General features: G+C 42.2%; 1 protein-coding gene across 5 annotated transcripts in view; it reads left to right on the top strand.

Moving 5' to 3' along the window:
• KIAA1549 overlaps positions 1–22,129 on the top strand; it is a 105,605-nt gene that overhangs the window by 29,750 nt on the left and 53,726 nt on the right. The window lies entirely within an intron of this gene.

Here is a 22,129-nt window from a genome sequence, read left to right as displayed (position 1 = left end):
CAAACCGCTGACCTTCTGATTGGCAAGTCCTAGGCTCTGTGGTTTAACCCACAGCGCCACCTGCGTCTCTTCAACCTTTAAAACACTCCAAGAAAACATTGGGGGAGCCATTCACAGATCTCCTGCGTTACATCTGTTAACAACCCTGAAATCCTAATTCAGGGATAGTCAGTATGGTGCTCTCTAGACGTTCTGGATTACAACTCCTACAGTTAGTGATGCTGGCTGGGGCGAATGGAAGCTGTAGCCCACAATGTCTGAAGGTACAACATTGGCTCTCCCTGCTGTAATCGTAGGTCGTGTGTACTTGGCAACAAATTCCACTGTATTCAAAGGAGCTTATTGCTTGTAAGGGGTCTAAGGCTGATGGACGGTACCAGTTTCTGGGGAAGATGAGAGTGTTGCTGCACTCATGTCCTGCCTGTAGGCTTCCAATCTAGTTGGCTACTCTGGGAACAAGACTAGATGAGCCTTTGTTCTGATCCAGCAGGACTGAACTTAACCTCCCTCTTTTTCTTTGCACTTCTAAAATGCTTCTGTTTCTCAGGGTTGCATCCTCTGGAGCATTCCAGGCACCTGTTCTTGGTTCTTTTCATAGGGTATTCGTTATATCTGTTCTGGCAGAACTAGGACACCCGCAGTTTTCAAGTTAGGGGCAGTTGTAAGCAATGCACTGTTAGGAATTTACCAAGGAAAATCCCCCTGTGTTTAAATGATAACACAACAACAGAAGGAATTCAGCAGAGACCAACAATTCTCTTTGGGAACCATGCAAGGTAGTTTTTACTGCTGTGGGAAGATGTTTGAGGGGAGATGGGTTAACATGATTAGAGTGCTCACTGTTCATCTTTCGTTGCCCTCAAAAGACCACCCCTTTTTCTTTACTGGTGCGATTTATCGATTGTCCAGAATTTGGCATGAAGATGAAATCTTCGGAACTAGTATTTAAATTTCTTCAAAGAGTGCCATTATCTGCATGCATAAAGCATTAAAACTACTTCACAGAGTTTGTGGTGAGGATAAAATGGGGAAAGAGGCTTGTGGGATCAAAGGGGGCAGGGCAGAGAGCCATGTAGGCTGCCTTAGGGGTAAAGTAGGATATATATGTAACAGTCTCCAGCCCAGTTGTATAGTCACTTTAAGATGCTGTAGAGGCCCATTCCCTAGCTTGGAAAACACCCACCTACCCATCTAGAATTAATACATCTCTAAGCACCAAGAAGGAACAAAAAAATTCCTTCCAGTAGCACCTTAAAGACCAACTAAGTTAGTTCTTGGTATGAGCTTTCGTGTGCAAGCACACTTCTTCAGATACAGAAAGTGTGCTTGCACACTTCTTCAGAAGTGTGCTTGCACACGAAAGCTCATACCAAGAACTAACTTAGTTGGTCTTTAAGGTGCTACTGGAAGGAATTTTTTTGTTTTGACTATGGCAGACCAACACGGCTACCTATCTGCACCAAGAAGGAGTTTTTGAGAGATACTACAGACAAATTTTTGACCCTTCAGTTAAGGATGGGGAACCTGTAGCCTTCCAGATTTTGTTTGACTCCAACTCCCATCATCCCTTGGCCATTGGCTGTGCTGGCTTTGGCTCATGAGATTTGGAGTTCCAGCAACTTTTGAAGGACCACAGGTTCCCCACCCTTGGTTTAAGATACGGTCTTTCTTCTTCTCCATGCTGTGAGAAGACAGTTTATTTTTAGGAAAGTTAAAAGCTACAGATCTGTTGACTGAAAAGGAAAGCTAATGAAAAAATTAAACATGGTCTTGTAAATGCCAAGAAAGTTAGCAAAAGTGCACCTGACTGTTGAAACACCCCTGCCCTTTTAAAGAGGAGACTTCTTGGCATGGCTGCTTCAGCTTTCTATGTAGTGGTCTAAATTTGCCTTTTCCTTTAACCCAGCTTAAGTTTGTCCATGCTGCCAGGTGTGTCTGCTCATACTGCTGCACATTTTTGCTCATATGAGTTCCCTACCACCACATGTGAGCTACTGTATACATGTATTTCCTGTGCTCATCCTTGAGCCCATTGCTGCGCATCCAGTGTGTCTGTCCAAGCTACTCTTTCCTGGAAATTAAAGAAGCGAAGTAATTGTGTATATCTGTTTCCTCAACCTTTTGTGCAATTTGGGTAAGGAGAACAGATCTCAGGGATTTGCAGATCACCAAGTTACCTGATTCCGTGGAACCATTTTAGCAGCAGTTACCCTATGGGGAAGTGGGGAAGCAAACACATTGTATAAATGAGACAAAACACTGTTGGTGCTTATACAGTGGTACCTCGCAAGACGAATGCCTCGCAAGACGAAAAACGCGCAAGACGAAAGAGTTTTCCGTTTTTTTGAGTCGTTCCGCAAGACGAATTTCCCTATGGGCTTGCTTCGCAAGACGAAACGTCTTGCGAGTTCTTGCGAGTTTGTTTCCTTTTTCTTAAAGCCGCTAAGCCGTTAATCGCCGCTAAGCCGCTAATAGCTGTGCTTCGCAAGACGAAAAAACCACAAGACGAAGAGACTCGCGGAACGGATTAATTTCATCTTGCGAGGCACCACTGTACAACACATTCTTCATAGAAGAAACTGTTGTACCCTACGCAAAACTTTACCGACCCGGTTCCTTTCAGATACTTTGAGCTACAACTCAAGGGGTGAGGTCCCTGGGAGTTGTAGTTCAAACATCTGGAGGGCACCAGGTTGTTAAAGGCTGCCCTGCACAGTTCTTCATCCTCTCCTTTCATGAGTGATTAAACCAAGACCACCTGGAACTGACTTTGGGGCAGCGGAAAAAGAAAATATTTCATCTTTCGTATTTTTATCCCGCTGTCCTCTAAGAATCTAAAAGTGGTTGTAAATAGTTATTTCATTTATTTGTCTAAAAATTACTATTAGTAGGGGGAAGGTTTATACAGAAAAGCAAGGTTCCTAATTCAGTTTTGATTTGTACCAGCAAAATAGAATTATTTTGAATTCCAAAATCTGCTACCCAAGCTTCCCCTGCACAATCAAGTGATATAAAGCAAGTCAAGCCCCCACTTCCTTGGCTTTTTAAAGATTTCTTAGCAGCTGGCTGGTTAAAAGTGTTATAAACCACTTCCTACTGGTGTGTTCATGACTTTTTATGAAAAAAAAGTTGGCACATATTTTTAGTTACGTTTGTTCTGCTTTGCTTATTTGTTTTGATGTTTATTGTCCTGAACTCTTTTTGAGGAAGGGGGAATCTATAAATATTCTAAATAAAAATAAATTAAATATAGCCTGAGAATTTTTTTAAAAAACTAGTAGCACTTAGGGGAAAAAAACAGTCTACACAAACTGGTGACTAGCAGTTAAAGATGGAGCGATATAAACTGCATGAGGCAAGGTGTTCCATGGCACTGGTGCAGCTATGGAAATGATTCCTCTCTCCCAACCAATCATGCTTCTGCTATATGTGGGACACAGAATGTAAATGAACGGGGGGGGGGGGCTGGATTGGGAAGAGGCAATAGAAACTGTATTGTGTGTATGTGCATGCCTACTCTTTGCTTCCATATGGCCTTGCACACTTGTTATGTGTTACTCCTTAACTCAAGCTAACAGCATTTGTAGTGGCAGTAACTCATGATCCTAGCAATCAGTGTGGCCCTCTTAGCAGTGGCTCAGCAGAGACTAAGAGCTACTGCTATTGTAGAGACAAGTGAGAGGTAGGAAACCAAGCACCATGGCCAGCAACAAGGCAAGAGCCCCACTACTCCCAGGTCACCAGGCACACACTGTATCCTTTCCTCTCCTCCCATGCAAAAATGGCACACGTGCAAAACAGTATAAGACCTGATATTTTTTACACCTAGATTCGCCTTTTTGCAGTCTCCTAGTAAGTATTGCCTGGTAAAGGATATTAAATAAGGGGTGGGAGGCTTTTTGTTTTCCCATGGGCAACTTTGGCTGCCAATAAGCACAGTCCATTCTAGCATTTTGTTCTTAATTATGAGAATTTGGTAGCTTGGCTGAGTGTGCATTCCAAAAATGTCATTGAATTTATTACGGGGTGGTTTTATGTTTTAGGCCCTTCAAGAAAAGGACATTATTTTTGTGAGAAAAGAGCAGTTTGAGGCATAATTTAGGGTTCATTGAAATTATCATTTCTGCAGTTGTAGATTGCAAATTTAAAACAAGGTTCTTCTCTGAAGTCTTACAAGGCATTTCTCTGCTGGTGACAGCCTTTGTGGCTCGGGATACAAAATGAAGCAATTTTGGCTACATATAATATAGACCATTTAGTGGCCTTTTTCATTTGATATTCTAAACTATTCACTTACTACCATCATCTCAAATCCATTTTTAAGGGATACTGTGTTGATAGTATGGTGCATTCTTTTCTGTGAATTACATCATACTGTGTGTTGATTTCCATGAGTAATTCTGATCGGTGGATTTCCCCTATGTGTAAGAGGCAGAGTTAATTTCCTGGATGGTAATTTTCTTTACGGGTTCAGTGACCTCTTGCATAAGGGAATGAACTTTACTTGTTCTCTAGTCACTGATTTGGATAGGCTGGAGCATGGGCAACATCCTGTGTTGTGTGAGTGTACATCCACTTCTTTTCCACCTAACTTTCTGTAGCCTTGTTAAATGGTAAAGGTAAAGGGACCCCTGACCATTAGGTCCAGTTGTGACCGACTCTAGGGTTGCGGCGCTCATCTCGCTTTATTGGCCGAGGGAGCCGGCGTATAACTTCTGGGTCGTGTGGCCAGCATGACTAAGCCGCTTCTGGCGAACCAGAACAGTGCACGGAAACGCTGTTTACCTTCCCACCGGAGCGGTACCTATTTATCCACTTGCACTTTGACGTGCTTTCGAACTGCTAGGTTGGCAGGAGCAGGAACCGAACAACAGGAGCTCACCCCGTCACAGGGATTCGAACCGCCGACCTTCTGATCGGCAAGCCCTAGGCTCTGTGGTTTAACCCACAGCGCCACCCGCATCCTGTAGCCTTGTTAGGTGCTTCTAATTTGCTCCAGAGGGTCTCCCGGCCCTCCGAAGCAGGTTTGGAGAGTATGTGGGGTCTGCAGACAGAAAATCCATTCTTCTGCCAATGGTGCCCACTGGTGGACGGCCGCAGGTAGATTTCACTCAAAACCTCCAAGGGCTTTGCTTTTCATTCTTGCAGTGGCCCTGCTCTTATCTCAAAGCACTGCGCTAGGTCTGTGGTTACATCAACTGCCTTTGCCAGAGATGTTCCTGTTACCGGCATCTGCCAAATGGCCTGTGGCTTCCAAGATCTGATGTGAAATGAGCTTTGGAAGAGCTATCTTGCACGATCTCTTCATTTGATAGTCCTCTGTTTCCTCATTTAGGTAACTGAGCTCACTCGTCTCCCATGTGGAGGACCGCACAGAATCTGCAAAGAAGAAAACACAGTAGCTCACCAGTAACTTCTGCTCATTGAGTGAGCCTTCTGTGCAGCCCTCCCTCCTGTCTGCTGTTCCCTCATTAGGAGACTCCCCAGAGAGTCATGACCGCAATTTTAAGGGTATTTAGGTCATGCTCTCTGTGACAGTCACTGGCTAGAACTGAGCAAATACGCACCGGGTCTGTCTTTGCTCCCCACGTAAGGAACACAACTGTGTGTGGTTAGATGAGGACAATGCCTCAGTTCTTTTGGAGTTGCCTCATAAGTCCTACCTGCAGTCTTCCCAGGTGCATTCCTTTCCATGGTACAGTAAAGAAGAGTAGATAAGAAATCATGTTTTTTTTCCTGAATGCAAGGGGCAACAACTGGGTTATGCTAAACTCATTCGGTCAATCAATATTGCATATTGTCCTCAGAGGAATGTGCATATTGTTCATGCCTCATGGAAGAGTATGCTAAGTTTTCTGCCAAGAAAATACTCTTTCTGATTTGAGTCTCTCCTGTTCTGAATAATTTTTTGATTACATTGTATTTCAGACTCTCAGAAATGGGATGCTTTGGGGCATATAGGCAAATATACTACCTGTGCCATTATCATTTATACCCCTGGTGTAATCCTTGGACTTTGTGTGCTAATATAATGCCCTGAGCTTGGCACCTGAAACTTGAAGGCATGTTACACCAGCATTGTAGTGGGTACGTTTACTGAGTGGGCCATTTAGGTTGCTAGTGTTCCAAGGGTCTATATTGCGCATGTGTAATGCTCTCAACGGCCTTTGACACCATTGACCATGACATCCTTCTGGACCGTCTAGAGGAGTTGGGAGCTGGGGGCACGGTTATGCAGTGGTTCTGGTCCTTTCTACTGGGCCTTGTCCAGAAAGTGGTGTTGAGGGATGAGTGTTCAGACCTCTGGGCTCTCACTTGTGGGGTGCCTCTCCCCCATGCTTTCTAACATCTATATGAAGCCGCTTGGAGAGATCATCAGAGAGTTTGGGCTGGGTGTTCACCAGTATGTGGATGATACCCAGCTCTACCTCTCCTTCAAATCAGAACCAGTGAAGGCAGTGAAGGTCCTGCATGAGTGTCTGGAGGCAGTTGGAGGATGGATGGCGGCTAGCAGTTTGAGGTTGAATCCTGACAAGACAGAAGTACTGTTTTGGGGGGACAGGGGGCAGGCAGGTGTTGGGGACTCCCAGGTCCTGTATGGGGGAACTGTGCCCCTGAAGAACCAGGTGCGCAGCCTGGGAGTCATTTTGGACTCACAGCTATCCGTGGAAGTGCAGGTCAATTCTTTACCTCAGGTAACTGGTTACAGAATTGCATCCATGGATTCAATTCAATCCAATGAACCAGGATATGCTTTGGAGGGGAGGGGGAGTTATAAATTGAAAATTATCTGGGGCGTAGACAATTTCCACTCTGTAGTGTTGGTGGTTCCCCCCCTTAATTAAAGAAGGCAGATGATAGGGCAACATTGCAAATGAAAATAGCTACCATTGCACTGAATGCACAAATGCCATCAAAACAAAATAATCTGGCACTCCAGGGGAAGCAGCCTTGTTGACAGGCAACATTCAGCAGTTTGGGTTCATTTACTTGGAAGAATGCATGAGGTAGCTGTATTATAATTGATGAGATTGCTAGTAACAATTTATGATTCCAGTTTATGTAACTGGCCTTTTAGGGAATGCTGAAGGCTTGAATCCTGGCACTTGAGGGCTCCATTTTTTTTTAAGTCTCTTGTTTAATTTTTTCTTAAGCTTGTTGAACTGGCAGGATGCTTTGGAAACGGAAGCTTTTTTAGCTGTTAATCTTTCTAAAAAACCCCAACAAAAACAGTGAAGTTTTTAACCACCCATGTGTTCTTAGTAAGTTTTCAAAAATGGATACAACCATTCTGTGTGTACAGATGATATTGATATATCAAATGTCCAATACAAATTGAGTAAGAGGGTTTTCTCCTGCAAATGAAATTACCTCAAGCATCTTGAGCGCTTTCAAGTGTTTCACATACATTATCTCTCTAATCCTTGCAACAACCCTGCAAAGCTGTCCTCAAATTATTATTTTTTAGGGGGGCTATTGGCATGTGTACCTCACTTTACTTTGTATTATGAATTGTGCTGAAGCAAATGGCAGTCATTGTTGGTTGTCTTCATTCCATAAGACAAAACCTTATTAATTTATTCTTGTGTTTTGTCTGGATTTCTTAATCCCCAGCTCACATTCCTGTTTAAGCAGATTGTGGTCTCGTTGGCCGCACCCCCGGTATAATGTCTCTCCAGGACATTCTGTGGCTAAAAGCAGTGATTTAAATCAACACTGCGTTTCTGGGGGATGCTACTTAATTTCCCCACAAGTCCACAGAGAGATGCTATGTCAGACGCATTGTGTGGGAAACTTACACAGCAGCACCAAGCCCCTCAAAGCACTTCTGCCAGCAACACCAGACCCCTTTTTAAATTTCCTGCAAAATTTCCTGGGGTTAAGCTATGCCAGGGAGCATTGTGGGAAATTTAAATTTCAGCACCCGGACTCAGTAGGTCAGTTTTATTATTCTTATATTGCAGATAGGACTGAGACTGAAAAGAGAATTAGCTTTAGGAACACCTACTGAACTCACAGGAGAGATTAAAATGAAGGGAATTCCTGGTTTGTAGCTTGGTCTCTAAACCATTATTATCTCTTTGAATCTGTTTTGTTTTTGAAGAGCACTTAACTGGAAGGACAGCACTGTGAGTAAATAAAGAGGGGCAACAAAATCTACTGTATGAAGGGGGTGACATTTGGCAATTTCTAGAAACCTTTCAATTTTTTGCTTGTGATTTATACTGGATTCTTATTGCCCACCTTCAGAAACTGGAAGATAAAACATATTTACCCCTTTTTACCTGGAGAGCACATTTGATTTAAGTGGAACTTCCAAGAAATTGCAGTTTAGGCTTTTAGCCTTATAATTGTCTGTTGTTGGGTGATAATTGGGCGATAATTGGTGATTTATTTATTTTTATGCCCCAACTTTTTTTTCTTTTAAGCTTTAAATCTCTCTTCCCCTTCCCTTGATAGTTCTTGGTTTGCACAAAGACATGCATAGTAAGAAAAGAAAATAATTAGTGAAGGGCTGGTGGGTTTGTAATCATTAATGTATTTTCTGTTCAAACCTGTTTAATTCCTTTGCTTTAAAGAATGCTTAACTGTGTAACTAAAACAAATATCTGCCCTGGACTGCATCTATATTCACATCCTGTGATTATTTCAGAAGTAGTTAGTATTCAACACATATATATTGAGAAGCCTTATATAATTTCAAAGTTCGCACTTTCAGCATTTTTTATTATTCATTGGCCCAGTTAAGGAACTGCCTTACTTATTCTGTGTTTCTTCTTAGCGATCAGCACAACTGCTTGGAAACTCTGTCAGGTTTTTAGTTTTTGTTATCTCACTGGTTTTCAGAAACTGAGCTAGCTCTGACCAAATATTTTGAGAATGTTCCTGGGCTGCACTAGATAACAGTTATGTTAATCAAAGAAGTTACAATGGTAGTTCTTTTTAAAAGGTGACCCAAAGGCTGAGGAATTTAATCAATATTCTCCCGGTTTGGTGGTGACTGACTTACAACACAGAAGTCAAAATGAGAGATAACGGAGTTATTTGGCTCTCTCCTATGTGGCTTTTATTTATTTGTTATTAATATAAAGTTATACCCCACCTTTCTCTGCAAAGCAGGCTCAAGGTGAATTACATTTGACAATTTATATTTGACAATTTAATATATCATCATTCCTCGCTAATGAATTCACATGAAAGCAAATACACATTTACATCTTAGATGTGTGGGTTGTTGTTTTCTTCACTGTTTCTGTTTCTAACTGGGATGTGGTTTAAATAAAAAAGTTCCTTCCAGTAGCACCTTAAAGACCAACTAAGTTAGTTCTTGGTTGGTCTTTAAGGTGCTACTGGAAGGAACTTTTTTATTTTGACTATGACAGACCAACACAGCTACCTATCTGTAACTGGGATGTGGTTTGTTTGAGTTGCTAAAAAAACCACAACGAACGGTTCTACAACACAACGGCAGAACTATTCAAAATCCAAAGCAGTACCAGCATAATACAATAAAAAAGAGGAGGCAAGTGCAGGTTCCAGGGTCTTTAAACACTACAGTGCCCCCCACCCCTTAACTAAAGAATGTCTGCTGGAACAAAACAGCTTTTAATGCCCTCTTAAAAGCTAACAATGAAGGGATCAGAGGCGCTGGCCCAGGGAGGTCATTCCCATCCTTCCACATCCTGGATGCCATTATGGAAAATGACCTTTCTCTTGTCTCTATCAGCCATAACCACCACTGGTGAGAAAGCAAGTGCAGCCACAAAAGAGGAGAGGACTTTAGGTTTAACACGTTTAGCTTTAAAATATTTTAAATCTTTCTGCTTGTTTTTTTGGCATCGCTATTTAACACCAAAATTGAAGACTGACCTTCCAGCTTCCTTAAACACTGTGGCCTTATATGCCCAAGCAGGCTATTACATGGTGTGTCTGCTCCTTGTAGATTTCAGTTTTCTCCATACAGGGAGAAATATTAAGAGGTTTCCATGGTGTGTTCCCTTTGAGTTCACCTGGCCTCAATATTCCAAGGTTTATGGTGGTTAATTCTGTTACATGCTTGGTGAGCTGAATGGGCAGCCAAAGACAGTCTTTCCCAATTGTATAATTCCAGCCAAAGCAAGTAGCTTAGGCTAGGCTTGCCCTGACTTCAGGTGTTAAATAATAATGACTTAACAACCATCTTCACGTGAAATATTTAAAAGCAAACCTCTCTCAGCTGCTGTTGGAGGGTGTTCCCCATTATTTAGATGGGTCAAGAGCATGTTAATCTTATTGTACTGCCTAGCTTGACAAAGCCTTTTCCTTTCTTTTTGCTCATGTGTAATTCTTTAATGAGATGAACTGATTTTACAGATGGGGAAATGGAAAGTGCTCAAAGCACAAGACTTGCCTGTGTGTTGCTTATGACTAAGCAGCTTAGTCATAGCTTTTAAGTTGGAAGTAAAATAACTTTGCCAAATAATCCGTTGGTCAGAGGTCACCCTTTTTGTACTGTTTTGCTGGGATCAACTTATTGTTTCACATGTTTGGAGACGGACGGCTGTTTTTCCTAGTCATAGCGCACACTGCTGGTTTAAGAATCAGGTTTGCTGCGTTTCCCCAAGGGTTCCTGCAGAGAATCACTTACACATTTGGCAACTCTTGGCCAAGCTAGACAAGCTAGGACTGATGAGACTAGTAGTCAGAAACATAAGGAGAACACCACCCTACTAGTGACATAGCATGGGTTGCCAGTGTCCAGAGCTACGCAGAGGGGGTGGGGGGAAGGAGGGAAACAGACAGAGTATGCATGTGCATTCAACTACCCAATGGCACATTCCACATCACCCAGAAAATCGCATCTGCAAAGATAAGGACAGTCTGGAGAGGTCACTTCCTAGTTCATATGGAGAAGCCGTTTTCAACGGAGTCCAGCGATGGAAGCACGCAGCTGTATTGAGGCAGCACTGGGTGTTGAAATTTTGCGCCTGTAACAATTTTGCACCCTGGGCAACCGTCCCTGTGACCCTCCCCATGCTACACCACTGCACCCTACCATGGCTAAAGCACCTCTGGAATAAAATGTTATGTAGTTGTTCAGTGCTGCAGCCTTTTTACTCTGTCTTTGAAGCAATCACGCATTGGCTCTGTAGAGGGAAGAACCCTGTCACAACAATATTCTTATTAAAAACTAGACGGCTTGCGCTCTGGTAGTAAGTGCATTGCGTTGCACTTGACCCAGTGATATGTAATTGGAGCTTTCCCCAAAGCCGTCTATGCGCTGGGAAATGGATACTTGGTTTGAATCAGATGAGTGGGGGCAGGGGGAGAATATTGTTTGTGTGTGTGTGAGAGAGAGAAAGACAGACAGACGCAGGCATTTATTTCCTCCAGAATTAATCTGGGGAAGCCCTAATTATTCCTTCGCCTTGCTGCCTGCATTCTGAGCAATGGTGCGCAAAGTTAAAAGCGTTGGGTGGCTACAGCATAAGATATTATGCATGAAAACCGTGATTACTTTCAGACATCTATGTCATAATGAATGCCAGTAACTGAAGTCTGTTGTCTGGATAAAGGCAGTTGAATCAGGACTTGAAACAAACTTCAAGCACTGGGAATTTATAGGGCAGTGGGGAGGGGAAGGGAGGCTTAAGGCAGAAAATGCTTTGTAAGTCATGAACCATTCTGAAAAACAGGGATTTGCCAGCCCTGTGATGTCATCACTTGGCTTCAGACTCGACTGAGCATGCTCAAATGTTGTGGACCCTGTGTGTGGCACTGTTGATTAGCCCTTGATGCCGTGGGTACAGATGGAGAGGCCAATTAAGGCTGAAGGCAAGCAATTGTTTTTTAAAGAGTTTAAAGTGTTTTGAGAGAGGCGCCATTTCCCATGGTACATGCAGACATTCTTGTTGACCCACTGTCACCTCTGTCAAATTTGAAGGCTTTTGAAATGGCACAAAAACTCTTTGAAACTTGCTTTACCAGAGTACAACTGTAGCATCTATGTACACATTGTGCTCTTGGTGAAAACCTCCTTTGGACCTGTGAAAAAAACATAATGTCTGTCTCTAGTGATGGGCAAATTCTCTTAAGTCTCTCCTCAGTTTGGCGCTTCTTGTTTCTTGCTTACCACGGTTGGGGGAAAGCCTTGAAATTTCCTGAGGTAAACCAAGCACTCAGAAGGTTTTGCTCCATCACCCTTCCACCAACCCCAAAGCTGTGTCTGCTACCCCCCAGGGCTGAGAATACTCCCTTATCTTCCTTCCCCCCTTACCTTTTTCGGCAATTCGATGAGAACAGCAGCAGGGCATTCCCTCCTTCCCTTCTGCTCTCTGATTGCTTACAATAACTTGGGTGTGGAGGTCTCTGGGTGGCGTAGCTTATTCTAGAGCAATTTTGAGTTCTTCAGAGAAGAAGTTTGAAAACCGGAAAGTTCACATCCAGTTTGAAACTGGGTCTTCTGAACTACCTGAGTTTGGATCAAAGCCAGATTTGGGCAACCACTTGCATTCAGCTACATGTAGTATAGAATCATAGAATTGTAGAGTTGGAAGGTACATCAGGGGGGTCATCTAGTCCAACTAAATCATACATGACAGATGGCCATCCAACCTCTGCTTAGAAGGAGTGTCTACCACCTCTTGTAGAAGTCTGTTCTACTGTCGAACAGCTCTTACAGTCAGAAAGTTCTTCCTGATGTTTAGTTGGAATCTCCTTTCCATTGGTTTGGGTCCTAGTCTCCAGAGTGTGAGAAAGCAGTTTTGTGAGAAAGCATCCTTGCTCCATTTGATGGCCCTTTAGATATGTGAAGATGACCATCATATCTTCTCTCAGTCTCCTCTTTACAAGGCTAAACAACTTGGTCACCCGCCTCTGCACACATTCCAGCTTGTTAGTATTCTCCTTAAATTGTGGAGCCCAGAACTGGACACAGTACTGCAGGTGAGCCAGACAGAATAGAGTGGGACTATTACTTCCCTTGATCAGGATGCAGCCGTACCTTGGTTCTTGAACAGAATGCGTTCCGGGAGTCTGTTCAACTCCTGGAACTGTTTGAAAACCAAGGCATGGCTTCCAATTGGCTGCAGGAGCGCCCTGCAGCCAATCGGAAGCTGCGGAAGCCACGCCAGATGTTCAGCTTCTGAAAATCGTTCGAAAACCGGAACACTCACTCCTGGGTTTCAGGAGAATTAAGCTTTTATAAAGAATTAAGCTTTTATAAAGCATTCTTAAAAAAAACCCACACATTCATTTTACAGTTGTGAAACACTGCAACTGAGACCTCTTCTCTACATAGACCTCCTTGGTTAGGAATATCTGTCATAATCAGTCTGTATCTACAGTGCATTCACACGAAACACCAGTTGCTTCAGGCAGTTTAAAAGCTTCTTTTTTAAAAGCATCAAAATTTTGCCTGCACTTTTCCCCCCAATGTAGTGTGGCTTGGTTCGGTTGAATTGGTTTAACGTTTCCAGACTCTCTTAATGTAGTCTAGTTAGTACACAACCAACTTACTGTATTTTTCGCTCTATAAGACGCACCAGACCACAAGACGCACCTGGTTTTTGGAGGAGGAAAACAATAAAAAAATATTCTGAATCTCAGAAACCAGAACAGCAAGAGGGATCACTGCACAGTGAAAGCAGCAATCCCTCTTGCTGTTCTGGCTTCTGGGATAGCTGCGCAGCCTGCATTCACTCCATAAGACGCACACACATTTCCCCTTACTTTTTAGGAGGGAAAAAGTAAGTCTTACAGAGTAAAAAATACGGTAGTTGCAGAATAACTCCCAAGTATTTTTTTTTAAAAAGGGGGGGATTTCTGCCACCAAATAATAACTGTTCTCCTTCAACTTTACTTTTCCTACCCACGCTCTGCAAGTTGAAATCTGCTGCACTTCTACGTGTATCGGAGCACAGTATGCCAGGCGGCTGAGGCTGTGTCCTCATGGTGAACAAAGCCATAAATTGAACCATCTGTGAAGTGAAAGCTCCACAGTCCTTACTAATACCGAAGCATTATTGTGAAATCATAAAACTAGTTGTGTGGGTAGAAAGAAAAAGGCAGGCCGCTCTTTCCTCTTGGTTTTCGGTTGCCAGGAAATGATGTGATACTCTGAGCAAATTCTGTGAAGGGTCTCCCAGGAGTCAAAGCCACAAACAGTACTTGCTCTATTTATTAGAAATTGGATACTAGTAAATAAAAGCCTGCCACAGTCCTCAGTCTAAGAACGTAAAATTCATACCGCCTGCTGTGGGTCCACCCCCACTGTATTGTTTATGCCTTCCAAAAGAGAGAGGATTTTAACGTATAATTCAATCCTGGTTTTGTAATGACAAGCCCCTGATGGCAATATTTTAAGGCTGACCTTCAGCTGTGGAGGGGAATATCCTGGTAGCAAATTTGCATTTTCTGAACTCTTTCCTCAGAAACGCATACAGGCCACTTTCTCTTGAGCTGTTATGGATGCTGTTTCTTTCTGGGGTAGAAAATGAACACTAAGCTGTAGCCAAATATGGAAAACGGCTTGTAGCCTATTCTGAAACATGGGTGTTAGAGATAGAGGAGAAACTCGTTTATCTAAATGTCCTAGTGGTTGGACCAGTATCAGGAAAAGACATGGTTAAAAACCATTGGAGACTATCAACCCAGCAGAGGACCCATATGCTGGTAAAATTTCCTTTCTTGGACTTCAGGACAGTTGAGTCCACCGCTGTTGGACTCCCCTCAACATTGCACAGACCTGAGGGGATCATCCATTTACCAGTTTGAGAAAGAAGCTAGTGAGATTTCCTGTTCCTTTCCTCCTTTCAGGGACCTTTCCCAGTGGGAAATGGGAACTTGCTTTGGGGTTTTATGGACAAGTTCCAATCTCCCGTGGTGAAGGTGAGATGGAAGGAACAATTTACTTATGCTCTAATCTCTCTTTTGGAGCCTCAGTTTGGTTGGTAGGAGGACAAGCAATTTGGGAGGGTGGAGAAAGGGACCTGCAGTTGGGTGGCGGTGGCAGTCTATGGGCATCATGTGCAGAGAGCCCACAAAAACCAGAGTCCTGCTTAGGGGCCAGTTCACACATACACAAACACACCAATAGCTCCCAGCTCTATCTAGGAATGTAGTGTCTGGAAGAAGCGTACATTGTGATAACGTGATCACAGAAATTGTTGCCTGTTGTATCTCTCTGGTCACTTCATTTGCATATTAAATGTTGGTCTGTGTTAATGAATACCCAATAATTTTTGGGAAAGTGCATAATTAATTAGAAATACCATTTACAAGGAGCTAAATAAATTCCTACTGAGTTACATGAGGGACGGTGGATCACAAGGTATGGCTAAAGGGAGGTTGTGTGTGATGAGCCTATTTAGAGCTCTGTGATTTAATGTCAGAAGTATTTGGATTATAAAAACTTCACCTGACAGATCTTTGTGCAGCTAAATATTAATGACCAATCAATGTTATGCCCTGTAAGTAAATTATGAATGACTTAAAAGCATACTGCAGAACTGGATGAATAGATAGACATTTTTATGAATGAGTTTTCAAAGGACTTTGGCAAAAAGGAAGAACTTGGCTGCTCTGGGGCAATGTTGCAATCAATCACAATGACTGCTTAATTGAACTACCCATTGAATCAGTATTGTCTCAAGATTATGTCTAAGTGTACATTATAATGCTCTACCATGTATTGATAGATGTTCAGGTAACCATTCATGCAGACAGCATCAGGTTGCCTTTGTGAATGTATGGCCAGAACTTTAACTTACAATAAAATTTGTAGTGACGAAAGAATGCTGTGATCTGGAAACATTTTCTAAAGTTAAGTATTTGGGTTGTTAGTTCTTTTTAGAGTAGAACCATTGAAGTTAATTGATTGAATGAGTCATAGCCATTAATTTTAATGAATCTACTCTAAGTAGGACTAATATTGGATACAACCCTTTGATAATTAAATATATGTGTGCACAAGGAAAATCATATTATTTTTGTTATACCCTTGTTGCCATTTCATTATGTTCCCTCAGTTTTACAGTATTGTTGTTCTTGCCACAACCACTGTCACCTGTCATAAGTTTAGATTGTGAATTTTTGGAGGCAGGGACTGTTTTTTCTTTTTGTTTCTTTAAAGTGCCATGTGCACTGAGGATGCTGTATAAATAATAACTTTATCTAAATACAGTGCAATCACAGTCACAAAAGGAGGGATGAGGTGATACTGTATTCTATTGTTCGTCCCACCCACTTTTTAAATAAATTGAATAGTACAGACAGCTCAATTCTAAGGGAATTGATTGTGAATTGCAAAAATGTGGAGAGCTAAGGGAACTGAAATTAACAGATATTTCTATTCCTAATTATGACATAAACTTTTCTGAACCAGACTCCCAATTCAGTGCACCTGTTATTTGTGTTTTTTTTAATGTTGAGCATTTATTACTTATTTTAAGGTGGTGGGGGCGGGTAGTTACCTTCGCCTATGATAGCTCTCAGTGCTACTAACAATGATAATTAGCTGCAAAATACTTGCTTTTCGTATGACAACTTTTTAATAACTTACCTAAACTGAAATGTTTTAAAGTGCAATGAATTTGTAGTAGCTTTTCCAGCTAAGTGACAATTACATGGATCTTCCTTAACCAACATGAAAATTCTTAGATTGATAAATGACATTATTCTCTTGTTATAGCACTGACATTTTAAATTGAATGTTCTTCTCTCTTCACTCTCATTAAGCATGCTTATGTATTACTGCAAATAACCACAGACAGTGCCGTTCATTGAGTTAAAAAATTGGATTTGTTTTCCTCTGGCAACTTGGAGCAATTTGGTGCCTGTTAATAGTGAAACAGATAAAACATGGGGGTCGGGGAAGGGGAATTTGACTTTTGATGAAGTGTTGCAACATCTGAATACTCTTTAGATTATTAAGAAGTCCTTTTCAAATGATTGGGGACATAGCAAAGAATGGAATTAAGATGCAAGGAGTGGAAAACCAAACTTTCCTTAGGTTAGCTGGGTTTAATGTTGATGTTATTGTCTGTGCCTTTGTAGTCTATTGATCACTTACAACTGATCCTCTTCTACCCACCCAGTTCTTCTCAAAATTCCTACCATGAGGCAATGGTTTCTACAATGAATTATCTTCTGAGGAACCTCTATACTTTGGCCCTCGACTGACCTCATATCTTGGTTGGCTATTGGATCCTCTTGAACAAGGAGGAATGTCTGAGGCCTTCCAGTCCTAGTTAAGAATCGCTGTAGGCATAGTGTCTTCTTCAGCTCTGGCATAGTCCTGTGTCTTTGACACTGACTTCTGGCTTGCAGCGTGGTCTTGCCTCCTGGGTTCTGACTTGCTCTTTGGTCCTGACAACAGACTGGCCCCACAGCTGCTTGCTCACCTCAGATTACCAGCCCAGGGCCCGCCCATGATAGCTGATTGGTTGTAGGGTCACCCAGTGAGCTGTATGGATGCGCAGCATTTTTTGAGCCCAAGCCTAGCAGCATGCAAGCCAGTCTAATGTAATGAATACCTAGTCCTGGGTTCAAAATTCGCACAGATTTACCAGAATTATTGATGTATTTTGGGGTTGGAAATTGAGAAAAAAATGGAGATGCAGTATTATTGTCTCTACAATGTGGGTGGGTTTTTTTGTTTTTAGAGTTGATGGGGTGGTGATTGGTGCATGCCTTTCTCCTTCTTTCTTCACTGTCAAGCTTGCAACAGAAATGGAATAAATAGCCGTGTCAGGAACATAACTCTACTGGATCCTGGTTTGTTTGTTTTTTGGCAATCAATAGATGGACAGAGTTTCTAAGAATTTTCTTTCCATGCTGATGGAAACCTTTTAGCGCAGAATGTCCATTAAGGGGAACCGCAGAACTTGAATGTGTAAAAACGCAAAAAATTAATAGTCTGGGACACATTATGGCAGGAGTGCCAAATTACCCACTCTTCCACCATTCATCATCTTTTTTTAATGGATGTGTTTATCAGGGCATCATGGGAGATTCAGCCTCTGCAGAGCTGAAGCATTACTGCTAAATGGATGTGAGGCTCCAGCCCCTTTAATGGCTTGAAAGCAACCTGCCTTAGGAAAACTGGCATGGGGTGGGGCGAGGTGGGGAGATATATGAGGCATCTACTGTTTTTCTGGGAAGCATTTGGATCATCCCCACAGTGTGCAAAGCTTATTGTAAGTTAGCCAAAGAATGTATGAATGAACTAATCACATCAGGTTGTCTGCAACGTAGCTCTAGAGAGAGAAAGTTCTATCAGTGCAAGGACTTTTGTTTGTGTGGCTGAATGTTTTCCTCTTCCCCTTCCCCTATACCACCCCAAAATTTGGTCTGGGTTTCCCCCCTACTGGCCCTGGGACCCACCTTTGAATAAAAAAGTTGGCGACAACAAGAGTTTAAAACAAAACTACAGTGGTACCTCGGGTTACATACGCTTCAGGTTACAGACTCCACTAACCCAGAAATAGTACTTCAGGTTAAGAACTTTGCTTCAGGATGAGGACAGAAATCGCGTGGTGGCGGTGCAGCGGGAGGCCCCATTAGCTAAAAATGGTGCTTCAGGTTAAGAACAGTTTCAGGTTAAGAACGGACCTCCGGAACAAATTAAGTACGTAACCAGAGGTACCGCTGTATTAAATTTCTACGGAGAGAGTTTGAAAGCCAGGGTACCAACTCAGAAAACGTCCTGTTTCCACTCACCTCCCTTCTGATGGCAGGTGCACCTGATGAAGAACCTGTGAGGGATATGTTAATATATGACAGGTTCATATGAAAGGAGGTGGTCTCTTAAGTAATCAAGTTGTAAGGCAGTATCAGCACTTTAAATTCTGGTAGGAAATAGAACAGGAGAGGGTCGAGGTAGAAGGCTTTAGGTTCAATCCGTGGCAACTCCAGTTAGAAGAATCTAACATCTGGTGATGTCAAAGACCTCTGCCTGAGACCTGAGAGAGCAGCTGCCTATCAGACAATTCAAGGCTAGGTGTAAAAATCACCTGAAGTATTACAGTGCCTATGCTGATTCTTTTATAACTGTATAACCAACCTTTTTCCTTGAAGACTGCCCCATATCTTCAGATTCGGCATTGGTTTAGTCCTTTAGCAAATCGGTGTATGGGAATGGGAAATGGATCCATTTAATTGCTTCCACAGCTCTCCCAGCCATTTATTTCACTCTAATTGGGAAAAGTCTTGGGAAGGAGGAAGGGTCACTGCTTTGCATTTGTCGAAGGAGAATAATTTTCCAATATAGCAGAGTTCTATTACATGCCAGGTAAATAATTGAAATGTTGCTGCAGGAAACCCTAAACCCCAAGGTCATATTGGAGATGGTAGAAGCAATGCAGTGTAAAGGATAGGCTGCAACCAGTAAAAGGGAGCATTTCTGAAAGCATCAAAGAGTGCATATAGTTGAAAGCATTCACATGATACCCTGCCCATCCCCTTTCTCATCACTGGGATGAATAAGAGGCTATTATATTTCACATGCCTAATAGCCATCTGTCATAACAAGAACATGTTCCCCAAGGCTAACAAGGAGAAGAGTGCAACCTCTTCACTGCTCCTGGCTCTAAAGCATCTCTCTGCTGAGGCCTCATTAGCATTCTTCTCCACACAAAAAATGAGGTTGCCTGATCTATTCCCAGCAATTTTCTCTTGTCACTCTTCTTTTCATGCAAAGCCAGGTTCAGGTGGGGCAGAACGCTTCGCTTTCTCTGCTTGTTAAACTCTTCAGCACTGGCAAGCACCCATTTTACAGCTTTGTCCATTATAAAATTTCAACCCACGCCTGTTGAAAAATTATCTGGAAAAGCTAGCTTCTCAAAATATATTCTTTCTTTTTTCTTTTTACATATAAAGAAAGCAGTGTTTTCTTTGGCAGCTACTGTATGAAAGAAAGGGGAATATGGAGTTCTGAGGACCGATTTCATTACCCAAGTACAGGGTGCAAACTCTGTTAAATAGTCAGGAGTTCAGCCTTCTTATGCAAGTGATGCAACTAGCCCAGTGTGTTGAAGCATCAGATGAGAGATCAATGTGCATGGGTTGTTTGCAAGTAGAACACTCTGACAGCAGTGATCAAGCCTGCTTTTTAATGCATTAGGCCAAATTCAGGCCAAATAAGAAGCTTCTGCTCCAGGCAAATGTCTTTTCCTGGAAAATGATAAGAAAAGAAAAACAGCATTTCCTTCTGCATGCCACTTTTCGCATAAAGGGAACAAGGGAAACTGACAGGCTGATTAAAATGAGATGTCATGACCTTTTTTTAACAAACTCTATGCAATTTTTAGCATTAAAACCTGTTTCATTCCTTATGAAGCTGTTTGTGACCTAAAGGTGAACACTTAACTTCAGCATCTCATTCTAATCGGTTGCTTCCTCATTCTAGCAGCATCCCAAATAGCATTTAAGGGACAAACCAGATGTTATATTAGTCATGCCCTTGCCCTGGTTCACATGATTTTGTAAAAACGAAGATTCAGGACTGAGGATACTGTGAGTCAAATTTAGACCAGTTTGTGTGTTTTTTTAATCCGTACATTGGTTGTGTGCATGCTTGTGTGTTGTGAAGAAGGCAGGCATTTCCTTTGAAGTGGACATCCTTTAAACCCTCACTAATATCTGAATTAAATTTGTTTATATTCATATGCAGTGCTGTGCATTATTATAAATCTAATAATGAATAAATTGTTCACCTAGAAGTAGGCCACACTGCTTATTTTCAAACAAGTGCATAAAGGATTTCAGCCTGAACAATCCTTGAAGCTCTAGGATGCCGATTTTATTTTTATTTTACAAGATCCTAACATTTAATGTCTAGGGAGACTGGATAATTGGTACCAAAAACTGTGTTGACTTGAACAATTTGAAGAGCAGTGAAAGGTGATGGTGGTGGTTGTTTCTTTTGCCTGTGTCACAATAGTTAAGGCTTTATGTCAGCGAAAAGCTTCCCTGTGGATAACTAGGTTACTAGGATATAAGGGGAAATTCTATTTTAATTAGCCCAGTAGGTTGTTCAGAAGAGAGTTTTGCTGCTCTCTTGCATTTGTATATTGGAGTTCAGTCAGCTGCATCCATTCTCTACTCAAGTCTTATCAGGGCTGAGCGATGGTCAGCAGTTTGAAATGACCAGGAGACAGGAGTTGTTCCAAGAGATCGGAATCAGGGGGTTAAAGCTCCAAGTCAGGAGAGCAAGTCAGGGCTAAAGGACAAACCAGGACACTGACCAAGCCAAAGGTCAGGACTGAAGAACAACCAAAAGATACCAGAATAACATACAGTTTGGGAAGGTCTTGTTGCTTGGATAAGCCTGAAAAAGGAAGCCCGTGTTCTCCTGCCTGTCTAGAAGAGTCCAGTGATCAGCCTGGATAAATGGGGTCTTGTACTCTAGGCCAGGGGCTAGGGGACCTGTGGCCCTTTTGAAGCTATTTGGCTCCAACTACCATCCTCAGCCAGCATGGCCTTTGGTCAGGGATAATGGGAGTTGTAGTCAAACAACATCTGAAGGGCCACAGGTTCCCTACCTCTGGCCTATGTAGATGCTGCAACCTGCAATTCAGTGGCTCACCAATTCAGTGCTTTGTTCTAGGGAACCCAAGATACAGTCAGACCACGAACCTAAAATGGGCGTGCATCAACTTCATTTATAGTCAGAATACCTAACCAAAAAAAGAATGTGTATCTTGAAAGTTTAGTCCAAACGGGAAGACTAGCTTTATCCCAGAGAATTGCCTGAAGGCACTCTTGCTTGGGGTGAGTCCAGGGGTGTAGAACCTGTGGCTCTTTAGCCACATATGGCCACTGCTCAGGAATGATGGGAGATGGAATCTGACAACAACTTGAGGGCTACCAAGTTCGCCATCCTAGATATATAAGGGCCTACGTTGTTTTAAGTAATTAGCAAGGTGATCAAATCAATAGAGTTTTTGAAATGAATGTTTGTGAGTACTGTTTGCTTATTTCTGCTGCCACACATGGCTCCTGTGTTACCATATACAGCTAAATGCCAAAAAGCAAAAAAAGGCCCAAGAAGAAGCTACAATTTTGAAGTATGAAGTGCAGTTCTTTACAACAGTTGAGTATGTACTACGCAGTTGCTTTCTGTTTCCCTAGCTTTATGAGTTGCCTTTTC

The sequence above is a fragment of the Podarcis liolepis genome, assembly GCF_965112155.1.
Source record: "Podarcis liolepis genome assembly, chromosome: 10".
In the NCBI taxonomy this organism is placed as follows: Eukaryota; Metazoa; Chordata; class Lepidosauria; order Squamata; family Lacertidae; genus Podarcis; species Podarcis liolepis.
This window is presented reverse-complemented; position numbering and strand designations above follow the sequence as displayed.